Genomic DNA, 16,798 nt, shown 5'->3' with positions numbered 1-16,798 from the left:
CATTGCAAAGCTGGGGGACCGTGCCAAGGCATCTGTGAGTAAACGTGAGCTGAGCCCCAGACCAGCTGCTGCTGAACTGTTCCCACCCTTCCCAGGTAAAACACCTGAATATGTACAAGGGCTTGAAAGCCTAGAGGAAGGACCGTGGTGCCACACCAGTGACAGCACGCAGGCCAACTTGGTGCCTGCAGGCCAGCCAGGGTGGTCCTGGCCCCGGGCGCTCTTCCAGAAGCTTTCCATTGCCCTGCCTGAGATACCCCTCCTGTCGCGGCCCCCACTGCTTTTTTCCATCCTCACCTCTGTCCGGAGAGAAATTCCAGCGGAAGGTATGGGTGACACAACCTCTTCTTTACAGGCGGCAGCCTGGCAACTCCTGCAGAAAGGCCAGCAGAACCCCACTCACACCGGGCCACCCACAAAGCTGTGGCCCCTCACTCCCTCCCACCAGCACAGCCCCGAGACTGCTGACGGGGCAGAGAATATGGAGGCAGGCACAGCTTCAGGGGCTATTGCTGCCTGGAGCGCTGTTTATATTGACCTCAATGAGGCACACCTGGGGAGGGCGGGCCGGCAGGGTAAGGCTGCCCAGGTCAGCTAATCCACAACCCTGAGGGAATCACATTGTTGAAAATGGACCCCGCTAAGGCAGAAGAGAAGCCAAGGGAAAAAAGGACACAATGCCATTTGCAGCACCGTAGATGAGTCTAGAAGTAATCACGTGACTTGTAGTAAGTCAGAAAGTGAAAGACACATATCCTATCATATCACTTATAGGTGTTACCTAGAAATGGATACCAGGGCAGATATTTCCACGGAGAAGGGCAATCACAGATTCATTAAACAAACTTATGGTTCACCAATGGAAAGGTGTGAGGATTGGTTTCATTACGATATCGGGGTTAACAGACATATACAAACACAGGTGACATATATAATCACCAAAGATCTACAGAATACCTAGAGAGGACTACTCAACATTCTGTCATAACGTACATGGGAAAAGGATCCCAGGAAGAACAGACATCTGTATATGTGTAAAAGAACCACATCTTCCACACCTACAGCAAGCCAAACATTGTAATCAAACTTGCTGTAATAAAAAATAAAAAAAATTAAATTAAAAACACGAACAAGAAGTAGTGAGACAAACGTGAGGGGCTTTCTCCTGGCACATTCCATTCTAAACTCCAATCTAGAACACCACTTCCACTGAGGCTCTCTTGCCCTAGTAACCAGATTTGGTAAGGGTGAACTGCTGCCACCTTGTGGCCGTTTCACACAACAGCAGCTTTAATCCCAACGCTAATGGTCAGTTGATATTCAAAATCATTGCAGGCCTGTAAATGACACCTGCCCTGAAAACAAATCCTGGGGTCATATATCGACCAAAAAATTCAAAGGACGTCCATATTTCAAAACGACGGTTTCAAAAGGCATATTTTACGCACATTAGTGTTCTGCTGCTTTTCCTTTCTTTCCTTTTTTGTTAAAAAAAACGGGAATGGAAAAAGGCCTCCCTCAGAATGGGCGAAAATCGTTGCAGACGAATCAATGGACAGAAGTTTAATCTCCAATATATATATAAACAGCTCATGAAGCTTAATATTAAAAAAAAACAACCCAAAAAAAATGGGAAGAATATCTAAAGAGACGTTTCTTCAAAGGAGACACAGAGATGGCCAAGACGCACATGAAAAGCTGCTCAACAGCACTAATTTTTAGAGAAATGCAAATCAAAACTACAATGAGGTATCACCTCACACCTGTTAGAATCAGCATCATCAGAAAATCTACAAACAACCAATTCTGGGGAGGGTGTGGACAAAAGGAGCCCTCTTCCACTATTGGTGGGAATGTAAATTGATACAGTCACTATGGAGAACAGTATGGAGTTTCCTTAAAAAAACTAGAAATAGAATTACCATCTGATCCAGCAATCCCACTTCTGGGCATATACCCAGAGAAAACCGTATTTCAAAAAGGCACATTCACCACAATGTTCGTTGCAGCACTATATACAATAGCCAGGTAATGGAAGCAACCTAAATGCCCACAGACAGATGAATGGATAAAGATGTGGTACATATATAAAATGGAATATTACTCGGCCATAAAAAGGAATGAAACTGGGTCATTTGTAGAGACATCGATGGATCGAGAGACTGTCATACAGAATGAAGTAAGTCAGAAAGAGGAAAACAAATATTGTCTATTAACGCATATATGTGGAGCCTAAAAATGGTACAGATGAACTGGTTGGCAGGGAAGAAATAGAGACACAGAGGTAGAGAACAAACGTATGGACACCAAGTGTGGGAAGCCATGGGGTGGTGGTGGTGGGATGAGTTGGGAGTTTGGGATTGACCTGTATACATGTATATGCATAAAATACATAACTAATAATAACGTGCTGTATAAAAAGATAAATAAAATAAAATTTCAAAATTTTAAAAAATAAAATTTAAAACTAAAACAGAAAAAAGTTCTTCCCGTCACACAGATGTATTTATAGGAATGAATTATTTCCATGCTTATATCTATAAATACATAAAAGAGGAAGAAAATCTAACTTGAACCATAAAAGAAAAAAAAATCCTGAACCCACGAGTTATACAGAGGAAAACCCTATCAGGGCTCTTGCTCCACTGGTAAACAATTCTGAAATTGGTCAGAGGTGGGGAATCATCTCCCATACAGCCAGCAACCCACCCCCCACGCAAGGAGCGTCCTCATTGCAAAGCTGGGGGACCGTGCCAAGGCATCTGTGAGTAAACGTGAGCTGAGCCCCAGACCAGCTGCTGCTGAACTGTTCCCACCCTTCCCAGGTAAAACACCTGAATATGTACAAGGGCTTGAAAGCCTAGAGGAAGGACCGTGGTGCCACACCAGTGACAGCACGCAGGCCAACTTGGTGCCTGCAGGCCAGCCAGGGTGGTCCTGGCCCCGGGCGCTCTTCCAGAAGCTTTCCATTGCCCTGCCTGAGATACCCCTCCTGTCGCGGCCCCCACTGCTTTTTTCCATCCTCACCTCTGTCCGGAGAGAAATTCCAGCGGAAGGTATGGGTGACACAACCTCTTCTTTACAGGCGGCAGCCTGGCAACTCCTGCAGAAAGGCCAGCAGAACCCCACTCACACCGGGCCACCCACAAAGCTGTGGCCCCTCACTCCCTCCCACCAGCACAGCCCCGAGACTGCTGACGGGGCAGAGAATATGGAGGCAGGCACAGCTTCAGGGGCTATTGCTGCCTGGAGCGCTGTTTATATTGACCTCAATGAGGCACACCTGGGGAGGGCGGGCCGGCAGGGTAAGGCTGCCCAGGTCAGCTAATCCACAACCCTGAGGGAATCACATTGTTGAAAATGGACCCCGCTAAGGCAGAAGAGAAGCCAAGGGAAAAAAGGACACAATGCCATTTGCAGCACCGTAGATGAGTCTAGAAGTAATCACGTGACTTGTAGTAAGTCAGAAAGTGAAAGACACATATCCTATCATATCACTTATAGGTGTTACCTGAAAATGGATACCAGGGCAGATATTTCCACGGAGAAGGGCAATCACAGATTCATTAAACAAACTCATCGTTCACCAATGGAAAGGTGTGAGGATTGGTTTCATTACGATATCGGGGTTAACAGACATATACAAACACAGGTGACATATATAATCACCAAAGATCTACAGAATACCAAGAGAGGACTACTCAACATTCTGTCATAACGTACATGGGAAAAGGATCCCAGGAAGAACAGACATCTGTATATGTGTAAAAGAACCACATCTTCCACACCTACAGCAAGCCAAACATTGTAATCAAACTTGCTGTAATAAAAAATAAAAAAAAATTAAATTAAAAACACGAACAAGAAGTAGTGAGACAAACGTGAGGGGCTTTCTCCTGGCACATTCCATTCTAAACTCCAATCTAGAACACCACTTCCACTGAGGCTCTCTTGCCCTAGTAACCAGATTTGGTAAGGGTGAACTGCTGCCACCTTGTGGCCGTTTCACACAACAGCAGCTTTAATCCCAACGCTAATGGTCAGTTGATATTCAAAATCATTGCAGGCCTGTAAATGACACCTGCCCTGAAAACAAATGCTGGGGTCACAAATCGACCAAAAAATTCAAAGGACGTCCATATTTCAAAACGACCGTTTCAAAAAGCATATTTTACGCACATTAGTGTTCTGCTTCTTTTCCTTTCTTTCCTTTTTTGTTAAAAAAAAAACGGGAATGGAAAAAGGCCTCCCTCAGAATGGGCGAAAATCGTTGCAAACGAATCAATGGACAGAGGTTTAATCTCCAATATATATAAACAGCTCATGCAGCTTAATATTAAAAAAACAAACAACCCAATACAAAAATGGGCAGAAGATCTAAAGAGACGTTTCTTCAAAGGAGACACAGAGATGGCCAAGACGCACATGAAAAGCTGCTCAACAGCACTAATTATTAGAGAAATGCAAATCAAAACTACAATGAGGTATCACCTCACACCTGTTAGAATCGGCATCATCAGAAAATCTACAAACAACCAATTCTGGGGAGGGTGTGGACAAAAGGAGCCCTCTTCCACTATTGGTGGGAATGTAAATTGATACAGTCACTATGGAGAACAGTATGGAGTTTCCTTAAAAAAACTAGAAATAGAATTACCATCTGATCCAGCAATCCCACTTCTGGGCATATACCCAGAGAAAACCGTATTTCAAAAAGGCACATTCACCACAATGTTCGTTGCAGCACTATATACAATAGCCAGGTAATGGAAGCAACCTAAATGCCCACAGACAGATGAATGGATAAAGATGTGGTACATATATAAAATGGAATATTACTCGGCCATAAAAAGGAATGAAACTGGGTCATTTGTAGAGACATCGATGGATCGAGAGACTGTCATACAGAATGAAGTAAGTCAGAAAGAGGAAAACAAATATTGTCTATTAACGCATATATGTGGAGCCTAAAAATGGTACAGATGAACTGGTTGGCAGGGAAGAAATAAAGACACAGAGGTAGAGAACAAACGTATGGACACCAAGTGTGGGAAGCCATGGGGTGGTGGTGGTGGGATGAGTTGGGAGTTTGGGATTGACCTGTGTACATGTATATGCATAAAATACATAACTAATAATAACGTGCTGTATAAAAAAAATAAATAAAATAAAATTTCAAAATTTTAAAAAATAAAATTTAAAAATAAAACAGAAAAAAGTTCTTCCCGTCACACAGATGTATTTATAGGAATGAATTATTTCCATGCTTATATCTATAAATACATAAAAGAGGAATAAAATCTAACTTGAACCATAAAAGAAAAAAAAAATCCTGAACCCACGAGTTATACAGAGGAAAACCCTATCAGGGCACTTGCTCCACTGGTAAACAATTCTGAAATTGGTCAGAGGTGGGGAATCATCTCCCATACAGCCAGCAACCCACCCCCCACGCAAGGAGCGTCCTCATTGCAAAGCTGGGGGACTGTGCCAAGGCATCTGTGAGTAAACGTGAGCTGAGCCCCAGACCAGCTGCTGCTGAACTGTTCCCACCCTTCCCAGGTAAAACACCTGAATATGTACAAGGGCTTGAAAGCCTAGAGGAAGGACCGTGGTGCCACACCAGTGACAGCACGCAGGCCAACTTGGTGCCTGCAGGCCAGCCAGGGTGGTCCTGGCCCCGGGCGCTCTTCCAGAAGCTTTCCATTGCCCTGCCTGAGATACCCCTCCTGTCCGGGCCCCCACTGCTTTTTTCCATCCTCACCTCTGTCCGGAGAGAAATTCCAGCGGAAGGTATGGGTGACACAACCTCTTCTTTACAGGCGGCAGCCTGGCAACTCCTGCAGAAAGGCCAGCAGAACCCCACTCACACCGGGCCACCCACAAAGCTGTGGCCCCTCACTCCCTCCCACCAGCACAGCCCCGAGACTGCTGACGGGGCAGAGAATATGGAGGCAGGCACAGCTTCAGGGGCTATTGCTGCCTGGAGCGCTGTTTATATTGACCTCAATGAGGCACACCTGGGGAGGGCGGGCCGGCAGGGTAAGGCTGCCCAGGTCAGCTAATCCACAACCCTCAGGGAATCACATTGTTGAAAATGGACCCCGCTAAGGCAGAAGAGAAGCCAAGGGAAAAAAGGACACAATGCCATTTGCAGCACCGTAGATGAGTCTAGAAGTAATCACGTGACTTGTAGTAAGTCAGAAAGTGAAAGACACATATCCTATCATATCACTTATAGGTGTTACCTAGAAATGGATACCAGGGCAGATATTTCCACGGAGAAGGGCAATCACAGATTCATTAAACAAACTTATGGTTCACCAATGGAAAGGTGTGAGGATTGGTTTCATTACGATATCGGGGTTAACAGACATATACAAACACAGGTGACATATATAATCACCAAAGATCTACAGAATACCAAGAGAGGACTACTCAACATTCTGTCATAACGTACATGGGAAAAGGATCCCAGGAAGAACAGACATCTGTATATGTGTAAAAGAACCACATCTTCCACACCTACAGCAAGCCAAACATTGTAATCAAACTTGCTGTAATAAAAAATAAAAAAAATTAAATTAAAAACACGAACAAGAAGTAGTGAGACAAACGTGAGGGGCTTTCTCCTGGCACATTCCATTCTAAACTCCAATCTAGAACACCACTTCCACTGAGGCTCTCTTGCCCTAGTAACCAGATTTGGTAAGGGTGAACTGCTGCCACCTTGTGGCCGTTTCACACAACAGCAGCTTTAATCCCAACGCTAATGGTCAGTTGATATTCAAAATCATTGCAGGCCTGTAAATGACACCTGCCCTGAAAACAAATCCTGGGGTCACATATCAACCAAAAAATTCAAAGGACGTCCATATTTCAAAACGACCGTTTCAAAAGGCATATTTTACGCACATTACTGTTCTGCTTCTTTTCCTTTCTTTCCTTTTTTGTTAAAAAAAACGGGAATGGAAAAAGGCCTCCCTCAGAATGGGCGAAAATCGTTGCAGACGAATCAATGGACAGAGGTTTAATCTCCAATATATATAAACAGCTCATGCAGCTTAATATTAAAAAAACAAACAACCCAATACAAAAATGGGCAGAAGATCTAAAGAGACGTTTCTTCAAAGGAGACACAGAGATGGCCAAGACGCACATGAAAAGCTGCTCAACAGCACTAATTATTAGAGAAATGCAAATCAAAACTACAATGAGGTATCACCTCACACCTGTTAGAATCGGCATCATCAGAAAATCTACAAACAACCAATTCTGGGGAGGGTGTGGACAAAAGGAGCCCTCTTCCACTATTGGTGGGAATGTAAATTGATACAGTCACTATGGAGAACAGTATGGAGTTTCCTTAAAAAAACTAGAAATAGAATTACCATCTGATCCAGCAATCCCACTTCTGGGCATATACCCAGAGAAAACCGTATTTCAAAAAGGCACATTCACCACAATGTTCGTTGCAGCACTATATACAATAGCCAGGTAATGGAAGCAACCTAAATGCCCACAGACAGATGAATGGATAAAGATGTTGTACATATATAAAATGGAATATTACTCGGCCATAAAAAGGAATGAAACTGGGTCATTTGTAGAGACATCGATGGATCGAGAGACTGTCATACAGAATGAAGTAAGTCAGAAAGAGGAAAACAAATATTGTCTATTAACGCATATATGTGGAGCCTAAAAATGGTACAGATGAACTGGTTGGCAGGGAAGAAATAGAGACACAGAGGTAGAGAACAAACGTATGGACACCAAGTGTGGGAAGCCATGGGGTGGTGGTGGTGGGATGAGTTGGGAGTTTGGGATTGACCTGTATACATGTATATGCATAAAATACATAACTAATAATAACGTGCTGTATAAAAAAAATAAATAAAATAAAATTTCAAAATTTTAAAAAATAAAATTTAAAAATAAAACAGAAAAAAGTTCTTACCGTCACACAGATGTATTTATAGGAATGAATTATTTCCATGCTTATATCTATAAATACATAAAAGAGGAATAAAATCTAACTTGAACCATAAAAGAAAAAAAAATCCTGAACCCACGAGTTATACAGAGGAAAACCCTATCAGGGCACTTGCTCCAGTGGTAAACAATTCTGAAATTGGTCAGAGGTGGGGAATCATCTCCCATACAGCCAGCAACCCACCCCCCACGCAAGCAGCGTCCTCATTGCAAAGCTGGGGGACTGTGCCAAGGCATCTGTGAGTAAACGTGAGCTGAGCCCCAGACCAGCTGCTGCTGAACTGTTCCCACCCTTCCCAGGTAAAACACCTGAATATGTACAAGGGCTTGAAAGCCTAGAGGAAGGACCGTGGTGCCACACCAGTGACAGCACGCAGGCCAACTTGGTGCCTGCAGGCCAGCCAGGGTGGTCCTGGCCCCGGGCGCTCTTCCAGAAGCTTTCCATTGCCCTGCCTGAGATACCCCTCCTGTCCCGGCCCCCACTGCTTTTTTCCATCCTCACCTCTGTCCGGAGAGAAATTCCAGCGGAAGGTATGGGTGACACAACCTCTTCTTTACAGGCGGCAGCCTGGCAACTCCTGCAGAAAGGCCAGCAGAACCCCACTCACACCGGGCCACCCACAAAGCTGTGGCCCCTCACTCCCTCCCACCAGCACAGCCCCGAGACTGCTGACGGGGCAGAGAATATGGAGGCAGGCACAGCTTCAGGGGCTATTGCTGCCTGGAGCGCTGTTTATATTGACCTCAATGAGGCACACCTGGGGAGGGCGGGCCGGCAGGGTAAGGCTGCCCAGGTCAGCTAATCCACAACCCTCAGGGAATCACATTGTTGAAAATGGACCCCGCTAAGGCAGAAGAGAAGCCAAGGGAAAAAAGGACACAATGCCATTTGCAGCACCGTAGATGAGTCTAGAAGTAATCACGTGACTTGTAGTAAGTCAGAAAGTGAAAGACACATATCCTATCATATCACTTATAGGTGTTACCTAGAAATGGATACCAGGGCAGATATTTCCACGGAGAAGGGCAATCACAGATTCATTAAACAAACTTATGGTTCACCAATGGAAAGGTGTGAGGATTGGTTTCATTACGATATCGGGGTTAACAGACATATACAAACACAGGTGACATATATAAACACCAAAGATCTACAGAATACCAAGAGAGGACTACTCAACATTCTGTCATAACGTACATGGGAAAAGGATCCCAGGAAGAACAGACATCTGTATATGTGTAAAAGAACCACATCTTCCACACCTACAGCAAGCCAAACATTGTAATCAAACTTGCTGTAATAAAAAATAAAAAAAAAATTAAATTAAAAACACGAACAAGAAGTAGTGAGACAAACGTGAGGGGCTTTCTCCTGGCACATTCCATTCTAAACTCCAATCTAGAACACCACTTCCACTGAGGCTCTCTTGCCCTAGTAACCAGATTTGGTAAGGGTGAACTGCTGCCACCTTGTGGCCGTTTCACACAACAGCAGCTTTAATCCCAACGCTAATGGTCAGTTGATATTCAAAATCATTGCAGGCCTGTAAATGACACCTGCCCTGAAAACAAATCCTGGGGTCACATATCGACCAAAAAATTCAAAGGACGTCCATATTTCAAAACGACCGTTTCAAAAGGCATATTTTACGCACATTACTGTTCTGCTTCTTTTCCTTTCTTTCCTTTTCTGTTAAAAAAAACGGGAATGGAAAAAGGCCTCCCTCAGAATGGGCGAAAATCGTTGCAGACAAATCAATGGACAGAGGTTTATTCTCCAATATATAAACAAAACATGCAGCTTAATATTAAAAAAACAAACAACCCAATACAAAAATGGGCAGAAGATCTAAAGAGACGTTTCTTCAAAGGAGACACAGAGATGGCCAAGACGCACATGAAAAGCTGCTCAACAGCACTAATTATTAGAGAAATGCAAATCAAAACTACAATGAGGTATCACCTCACACCTGTTAGAATCGGCATCATCAGAAAATCTACAAACAACCAATTCTGGGGAGGGTGTGGACAAAAGGAGCCCTCTTCCACTATTGGTGGGAATGTAAATTGATACAGTCACTATGGAGAACAGTATGGAGTTTCCTTAAAAAAACTAGAAATAGAATTACCATCTGATCCAGCAATCCCACTTCTGGGCATATACCCAGAGAAAACCGTATTTCAAAAAGGCACATTCACCACAATGTTCGTTGCAGCACTATATACAATAGCCAGGTAATGGAAGCAACCTAAATGCCCACAGACAGATGAATGGATAAAGATGTGGTACATATATAAAATGGAATATGACTCGGCCATAAAAAGGAATGAAACTGGGTCATTTGTAGAGACATCGATGGATCGAGAGACTGTCATACAGAATGAAGTAAGTCAGAAAGAGGAAAACAAATATTGTCTATTAACGCATATATGTGGAGCCTAAAAATGGTACAGATGAACTGGTTTGCAGGGAAGAAATAGAGACAGAGAGGTAGAGAACAAACTTATGGACACCAAGTGTGGGAAGCCATGGGGTGGTGGTGGTGGGATGAGTTGGGAGTTTGGGATTGACCTGTATACATGTATATGCATAAAATACATAACTAATAATAACGTGCTGTATAAAAAAAATAAATAAAATAAAATTTCAAAATTTTAAAAAATAAAATTTAAAAATAAAACAGAAAAAAGTTCTTCCCGTCACACAGATGTATTTATAGGAATGAATTATTTCCATGCTTATATCTATAAATACATAAAAGAGGAATAAAATCTAACTTGAACCATAAAAGAAAAAAAAATCCTGAACCCACGAGTTATACAGAGGAAAACCCTATCAGGGCACTTGCTCCACTGGTAAACAATTCTGAAATTGGTCAGAGGTGGGGAATCATCTCCCATACAGCCAGCAACCCACCCCCCACGCAAGGAGCGTCCTCATTGCAAAGCTGGGGGACTGTGCCAAGGCATCTGTGAGTAAACGTGAGCTGAGCCCCAGACCAGCTGCTGCTGAACTGTTCCCACCCTTCCCAGGTAAAACACCTGAATATGTACAAGGGCTTGAAAGCCTAGAGGAAGGACCGTGGTGCCACACCAGTGACAGCACGCAGGCCAACTTGGTGCCTGCAGGCCAGCCAGGGTGGTCCTGGCCCCGGGCGCTCTTCTAGAAGCTTTCCATTGCCCTGCCTGAGATACCCCTCCTGTCCCGGCCCCCACTGCTTTTTTCCATCCTCACCTCTGTCCGGAGAGAAATTCCAGCGGAAGGTATGGGTGACACAACCTCTTCTTTACAGGCGGCAGCCTGGCAACTACTGCAGAAAGGCCAGCAGAACCCCACTCACACCGGGCCACCCACAAAGCTGTGGCCCCTCACTCCCTCCCACCAGCACAGCCCCGAGACTGCTGACGGGGCAGAGAATATGGAGGCAGGCACAGCTTCAGGGGCTATTGCTGCCTGGAGCGCTGTTTATATTGACCTCAATGAGGCACACCTGGGGAGGGCGGGCCGGCAGGGTAAGGCTGCCCAGGTCAGCTAATCCACAACCCTCAGGGAATCACATTGTTGAAAATGGACCCCGCTAAGGCAGAAGAGAAGCCAAGGGAAAAAAGGACACAATGCCATTTGCAGCACCGTAGATGAGTCTAGAAGTAATCACGTGACTTGTAGTAAGTCAGAAAGTGAAAGACACATATCCTATCATATCACTTATAGGTGTTACCTGAAAATGGATACCAGGGCAGATATTTCCACGGAGAAGGGCAATCACAGATTCATTAAACAAACTTATGGTTCACCAATGGAAAGGTGTGAGGATTGGTTTCATTACGATATCGGGGTTAACAGACATATACAAACACAGGTGACATATATAATCACCAAAGATCTACAGAATACCAAGAGAGGACTACTCAACATTCTGTCATAACGTACATGGGAAAAGGATCCCAGGAAGAACAGACATCTGTATATGTGTAAAAGAACCACATCTTCCACACCTACAGCAAGCCAAACATTGTAATCAAACTTGCTGTAATAAAAAATAAAAAAAATTAAATTAAAAACACGAACAAGAAGTAGTGAGACAAACGTGAGGGGCTTTCTCCTGGCACATTCCATTCTAAACTCCAATCTAGAACACCACTTCCACTGAGGCTCTCTTGCCCTAGTAACCAGATTTGGTAAGGGTGAACTGCTGCCACCTTGTGGCCGTTTCACACAACAGCAGCTTTAATCCCAACGCTAATGGTCAGTTGATATTCAAAATCATTGCAGGCCTGTAAATGACACCTGCCCTGAAAACAAATCCTGGGGTCACATATCGACCAAAAAATTCAAAGGACGTCCATATTTCAAAACGACCGTTTCAAAAGGCATATTTTACGCACATTACTGTTCTGCTTCTTTTCCTTTCTTTCCTTTTTTGTTAAAAAAAACGGGAATGGAAAAAGGCCTCCCTCAGAATGGGCGAAAATCGTTGCAGACAAATCAATGGACAGAGGTTTATTCTCCAATATATAAACAAAACATGCAGCTTAATATTAAAAAAACAAACAACCCAATACAAAAATGGGCAGAAGATCTAAAGAGACGTTTCTTCAAAGGAGACACAGAGATGGCCAAGACGCACATGAAAAGCTGCTCAACAGCACTAATTATTAGAGAAATGCAAATCAAAACTACAATGAGGTATCACCTCACACCTGTTAGAATCGGCATCATCAGAAAATCTACAAACAACCAATTCTGGGGAGGGTGTGGACAAAAGGAGCCCTCTTCCACTATTGGTGGGAATGTAAATTGATACAGTCACTATGGAGAACAGTATGGAGTTTCCTTAAAAAAACTAGAAATAGAATTACCATCTGATCCAGCAATCCCACTTCTGGGCATATACCCAGAGAAAACCGTATTTCAAAAAGGCACATTCACCACAATGTTCGTTGCAGCACTATATACAATAGCCAGGTAATGGAAGCAACCTAAATGCCCACAGACAGATGAATGGATAAAGATGTGGTACATATATAAAATGGAATATTACTCGGCCATAAAAAGGAATGAAACTGGGTCATTTGTAGAGACATCGATGGATCGAGAGACTGTCATAAAGAATGAAGTAAGTCAGAAAGAGGAAAACAAATATTGTCTATTAACGCATATATGTGGAGCCTAAAAATGGTACAGATGAACTGGTTGGCAGGGAAGAAATAGAGACACAGAGGTAGAGAACAAACGTATGGACACCAAGTGTGGGAAGCCATGGGGTGGTGGTGGTGGGATGAGTTGGGAGTTTGGGATTGACCTGTATACATGTATATGCATAAACTACATAACTAATAATAACGTGCTGTATAAAAAAAATAAATAAAATAAAATTTCTAAATTTTAAAAAATAAAATTTAAAAATAAAACAGAAAAAAGTTCTTCCCGTCACACAGATGTATTTATAGGAATTAATTATTTCCATGCTTATATCTATAAATACATAAAAGAGGAATAAAATCTAACTTGAACCACAAAAGAAAAAAAAGTCCTGAACCCACGAGTTATACAGAGGAAAACCCTATCAGGGCACTTGCTCCAGTGGTAAACAATTCTGAAATTGGTCAGAGGTGGGGAATCATCTCCCATACAGCCAGCAACCCACCCCCCATGCAAGGAGCGTCCTCATTGCAAAGCTGGGGGACCGTGCCGAGGCATCTGTGAGTAAACGTGAGCTGAGCCCCAGGCCAGCTGCTGCTGAACTGTTTCCACCCTTTCCAGGTAAAACACCTGAATATGTACAAGGGCTTGAAAGCCTAGAGGAAGGACCGTGGAGCCTCACCAGCGACAGCACGCAGGCCAACTTGGTGCCTGCAGGCCAGCCAGGGTGGTCATGGTCCCGGGCGCTCTTCCAGAAGCTTTCCATTGCCTTGCCTGAGATACCCCTCCTGTCCCGGCCCCCACTGCTTTTTTTTCCTTCCTCACCTCTGTCCGGAGACAAATTCCAGCGGAAGGTATGTGTGACACAACCACTTCTTTACAGGCGGCAGCATGGCAACTCCTGCAGAAAGGCCAGCAGAACCCCACTCACACCGGGCCACCCACAAAGCTGTGGCCCCTCACTCCCTCCCACCAGCACAGCCCCGAGACTGCTGACGGGGCAGAGAATATGGAGGCAGGCACAGCTTCAGGGGCTATTGCTGCCTGGAGCGCTGTTTATATTGACCTCAACGAGGCACACCTAGGGAGGGCGGGCCGGCAGGGTAAGGCTGCCCAGGTCAGCTAATACACAACCCTGAGGGAATCACATTGTTGAAAATGGACCCCGCTAAGGCAGAAGAGAAGCCAAGGGAAAAAAGGACACAATGCCATTTGCAGCACCGTAGATGAGTCTAGAAGTAATCACGTGACTTGTAGTAAGTCAGAAAGTGAAAGACACATATCCTATCATATCACTTATAGGTGTTACCTAAAAATGGATACCAGGGCAGATATTTCCACGGAGAAGGGCAATCACAGATTCATTAAACAAACTTATGGTTCACCAATGGAAAGGTGTGAGGATTGGTTTCATTACGATATCGGGGTTAACAGACATATACAAACACAGGTGACATATATAATCACCAAAGACCTACAGAATACCAAGAGAGGACTACTCAACATTCTGTCATAACGTACATGGGAAAAGGATCCCAGGAAGAACAGACATCTGTATATGTGTAAAAGAACCACATCTTCCACACCTACAGCAAGCCAAACATTGTAATCAAACTTGCTGTAATAAAAAATAAAAAATTAAATTAAAAACACGAACAAGAAGTAGTGAGACAAACGTGAGGGGCTTTCTCCTGGCACATTCCATTCTAAACTCCAATCTAGAACACCACTTCCACTGAGGCTCTCTTGCCCTAGTAACCAGATTTGGTAAGGGTGAACTGCTGCCACCTTGTGGCCGTTTCACACAACAGCAGCTTTAATCCCAACGCTAATGGTCAGTTGATATTCAAAATCATTGCAGGCCTGTAAATGACACCTGCCCTGAAAACAAATCCTGGGGTCACATATCGACCAAAAAATTCAAAGGACGTCCATATTTCAAAACGACCGTTTCAAAAGGCATATTTTACGCACATTAGTGTTCTGCTTCTTTTCCTTTCTTTCATTTTGTTAAAAAAAACGGGAATGGAAAAAGGCCTCCCTCAGAATGGGCGAAAATCGTTGCAGACGAATCAATGGAAAGAGGTTTAATCTCCAATATATATATAAACAGCTCATGCAGCTTAATATTAAAAAAAAAACAACCCAAAAAAATGGGCAGAAGATCTAAAGAGACGTTTCTTCAAAGGAGACAAAGAGATGGCCAAGACGCACATGAAAAACTGCTCAACAGCACTAATTTTTAGAGAAAAATGGTTCCAAACATCGTGGAACTTACGCACGATGGAATATCCCTCAGCCACGAAATCCATGTCATAAGACCAGTAGCAGCAAAATGAGTGGATTCAGGTACGATGATTCTAAGTGAAAGAAGTCACACAGGAAAAGAAACTTATCATAAGATATCACTTAGGAAGATCCTGTAAACATGGCTATACATGAAGTGAGTTAGGCAAGAGAACAGAGTCTCACATTTAGAAAACACTCTTATGCCTGCTTAAGGGGGAAGGAGAGGTGGGGTGATGCATCAAACCAGAGTTTGATATAAGCACAGGTACCGTTCCAAAAACCAACTATGGAATAGACAAGACCTACACCTTCCTCAGTGAAAGGGACTCAAAACCCCATATGTCCCGCAGAGGAATAGATCTGACTAGTAAGAATCTTAAAACCTATGTATTGATATGTCTCCGTAAGGGAATCAAGTGTGTCTAGACTGGCATAAACATGGCAGCGAGAATCAGCTCAAACCCACTCTAAAAAGGAATTTCAAAAACAGAACAAAGAAACAGGGAAATTCTTTACAATTCCTTCAGGGTCTCTGATGCAACCTGGAATGACCCTATCTACAATGACAGCTGGATGTGGCATAAGGCTGGACACTTGGGACTGAGAGGATTGGTGAGATTGGGTGAGCAAATGCAGACCCTTTAAAGCAATAATGCATGGCACCCATTCCATGGGTCCCAGCTCTCCAGGTTGAAGGGAATATTACTACAGCTATAACGTGGACGGGAAACCTAGAGAATGGACACACTGTGAATACGAAAGGTTTCTAAAACTCAACGAAGAGCCCCTCTCCTGGTGCTCCGGTTTGACTTTCCAACTGCTTTCCTATCAATCTCCCAACTTGGAGAGACAGCCCCTTTAAGCTCCTGGTTCGCACAGGTTGCCAATTTGGCAGAGGATGAAAGGGAAGAGGGAGAACCAATGAGAGAGTAGCTGTTAGGCATTTGGATGGGCACATGTCACTCTAATTTCCCGGCAGGAAGAAGAATTAACCAAAGTCTCAGCCACCCACCGGGAACCAGTATAGGTCCTGAACCAAAAGTTTGGACTTGCGTTCAGCTCACAAGAAACGAGTTGAAAAATGGAGCTCAGGGGCACAGCAATTCACAAACTGGCAGAGAAATCAAGGCCAACTATCCTCCAAAAATCTGTTGAGGGAAGGCAACGAGGCGGACTTGAAAGCGAGGCAGAATAGCAGGAAACAGATTTCAAGAGGTACGTTGGAATCGCCTGTAAAGCACAGGAAGAGGGGCACAACTTCGACAATGATGCACTTGGCCAAAAAGGGCGTATGCGTTTTCTCCTGAATATATTCAGGAGAAAACGCATACGCCCTTTTTGGCCAAGCAAGCAAGCGGGCAATGCAAATCT

General features: G+C 43.8%; 1 long non-coding RNA gene across 1 annotated transcript in view; it reads left to right on the top strand.

Annotated features, from left to right (window-relative positions):
* LOC309797358 overlaps positions 1–16,798 on the top strand; it is a 323,872-nt gene that overhangs the window by 73,002 nt on the left and 234,072 nt on the right. The window lies entirely within an intron of this gene.

Source organism: Mesoplodon mirus (assembly GCF_964341445.2).
Source record: "Mesoplodon mirus genome assembly, contig: HAP1_SCAFFOLD_360, whole genome shotgun sequence".
NCBI lineage: Eukaryota > Metazoa > Chordata > Mammalia > Artiodactyla > Ziphiidae > Mesoplodon > Mesoplodon mirus.
Note: the sequence above shows the minus strand (reverse complement) of the source record. Positions and strands in the feature narration are given on the sequence as shown.